The 2,822-nt window shown below is 41.4% G+C and overlaps 1 pseudogene; it reads right to left on the reverse strand.

Moving 5' to 3' along the window:
- Window positions 1-648: 648 nt before the first annotated feature.
- Window positions 649-1,398, reverse strand: LOC103273545 (annotated as a pseudogene).
- Between the last annotated feature and the right edge of the window lie 1,424 nt (window positions 1,399-2,822).

Here is a 2,822-nt window from a genome sequence, read left to right on the forward strand (position 1 = left end):
TAATGAAAAAAATAAAAAATAAAAATAAAGTTGTCCAAAGATACCTTAAAGCTGAAAACCTGAACAGCACATATTTGTTGTTATTTTGGCTAACTCCTCCTGGAATCACCTTTCTGGTTTGGCTGGTACTTTGTACAGAGCAATGAGGTTTCCCGTAGTGGAGACTTTCCCTGGGTTCTCTTTGGTTCTCAGTAAGGCAGGCCCACACTATTTACCCCTCTTCATGGAGAAGGTAATGTGTATTAAGCAAAAAAGTCACCTTCTAAAAGAGAAAAAAGGATTAGATTGCTGCTTCAGAGCTGTGGAATTATTTGGAATGTTTTTACCAATGGTTGCTTCAAAACAACAAAAAAGGTAATTACGAAATGTGTACATCACAACATGCTTTTAAAGACATTTTGCATCATGCTCACATTCCCTTAAATGTTGTTCCCAAAGGTGCTCAGACTCTAGCCCAACTGGAATCTTTGGAAAGTGGCAGAGACAGTTAAACAGTTAGACATAGGGGCATGGAGGGGATGGCAAAAGGAGAAAGCAGCCTTCCTGTTAAAGATCAGCCCTCAGGTGAAAGGTCAGCTTTAGGCAGGTAGACCTCAGGTGGAGTCCGGGTCAGAGAGAGGAGCAGCGGCAGGGTAGGCCTGGGGTGCTCTATGTCTCATTCAGGTCAAGCAGAGTCTTGTCCAGTATCCTTTGTGTACAGAGAGGTGCTCCTCTTTGGTGCATTTTGGTTTATCTTCCAAATCATCAATTGTCTTTTCCAGTTTGGCTGCTGATCTGTTGGCAAACTCAGCACGGGTCTCTGCCTCCTTGTATTTATCAGTAGGAACCCTGATCTCTTCCTCATATTTGTCTTCTTTTTGAGAGTACTTTTCTTCAGCAGCACTCAGACACTTCAGGTTCTGGTCCATCAGTGTGATCTGCTCATCCATCTCTCAGCGACGGGATTCTGCCAGCTTGGTTCGCTCCTCTGTGCGTTCCAAGTCTCCTTTAGTAATCACCAACTTACGAGCCACCTCTTCATGTTTCCTATCTGCCTCTTCTGCAATGTGCTTAGCTTCTTTGAGTTAGATTTCCTGGAGTTCCATCTTTTTTTTCATCTTTTCAGGCCTGGTTTTCAATAACCTTCGTATTTCTCTCGCTCTCATCAGCAGCTTTTTTTGCTTCTTCCAGCTTTTGCAGGGCAGGGACCAGGAGCTCCTGAGCACGGTCCAGCTCCTCTTCAACCAGCTGGATCCCATGGTTCAAGGAGGCCACCTCAACCTCAGCCTGTTCCCGGGCCTGGCTTTCTCCCTCCATTTCCTGCTGTAGGTGCTTGACTCTTTCCTCCGCATTATCAGCCTGCTGCTGCAGAGCCTGGATCTTGTGCTTCACAGCCTCAGTGGTGGTGATTCCAGCCATGGTGTCCACCCAGCTGCCACTCGAGCTGGGTTCCTGCCTCATCCGCTCTGTGCTGCAGCCTTTTCTCCAATCTCCTCTTCTTGTTAGGATGTCAATCATATTGGATTAGGGCCCCGTCATATGACCTTATTATAACTTAATAACCCACTTACAGACCCTATCTTCAAATATTCTGAGGCTAGGAGTTCAACATATAAGCTTTGGGAAAACACAATTCAGCTCATAAGAGCCATTAAGGACAGGAGAATTCTTGCTAATGACTGGCCAAGCACTCAGATGTCAAAGGCAGGGGATGAGAAATTTGATTAGATATCAAGGATGGAGGATTCTCATTAAGCTGACTTAATCGAATTCTTGCTAAAACTGGGCCCGACAGCCCAAGGACATGGAAGGCTGAGATTGGAGCCTAGTTAAGCAGAGGGCTCAAAGGTATCTAACTAAAATTTGGTTAAGGAAGAGGTCTTTGTCAATAAAGACTTCCCAATTTTCAACCAAATCCCCTGTTTTAGCTCTCTACTTCACCCCACCTTCTGTGGTACCTGGTATATCCAATACCTAAGCCATTCTGAGATTATGAAGTATATCCTCAAGTAGTTCCTTCACTGAATATTTGTGAAAGGCAAACACATCTTGATTTTGTTTTTCTGAAGTTACTTTAGTCCATCTTTGCTGTGAAAGAATAGTCTAGCTGTGTATAAAATTCCAAGTTGGCAGTAATTTTTTTCAGCACATTATAGACATCACTTCAAGTCTTTTGGCATATATTGTTTCTCATGAGCAGTCCACTGGCAGCTTGTTTCTCCTGTGTAAAAAAATCTGTCTCCTAGTGCCTTTTAAGATTTTTGTTTGTTTGTTTTTCATTATTATGGATATTTATTTTTATTTATCCTGATTGGCACTTAATGTACCCTGAGGACTCATGCCTTCAATTCTGAAAAATTCTTAGCCATTACCTCTTTTGTAGAGTCACACTATTATTTCCTCTATTTTTTACAATTGAAATTTCTGGTAGGCATATGTTAAATCTTCTCTATCTGGCTTCCACATCTTTTAACTTTTCTTTCATATTTTCCTTCTCTTCACATCATAATACCGCTACAGAGGTATTATTTTCTTAATCAATATATCACTACTTGAGGCTGGGCAGGCAGTGGCTCATACTTGTAATTCTAGCACTTTGGGAAGCCAAGGCAGGCAGATTACTTGAGCTGAGGAGTTTGAAACCGCCTGGACAACACAGTGAGACCTTGTCTCTGAAGAAAAAAAACATTTTAATTAAAAAAAAACCAGAAAGTTTATCGCTACCAACTTCCAATGTACTAATTCTCTCTTCTTTATGTAGTATTTATTCTATCCATTGAGATTTTAAAAAGATTTTATGACCATATTTTTTATTTCTAGCATTTTAAATAGGTTCTTCCTTA

The sequence above is a fragment of the Carlito syrichta genome, unplaced genomic scaffold (genome assembly GCF_000164805.1).
Source record: "Carlito syrichta isolate Samal-C Ts95f unplaced genomic scaffold, Tarsius_syrichta-2.0.1 Scaffold314085, whole genome shotgun sequence".
In the NCBI taxonomy this organism is placed as follows: domain Eukaryota; kingdom Metazoa; phylum Chordata; class Mammalia; order Primates; family Tarsiidae; genus Carlito; species Carlito syrichta.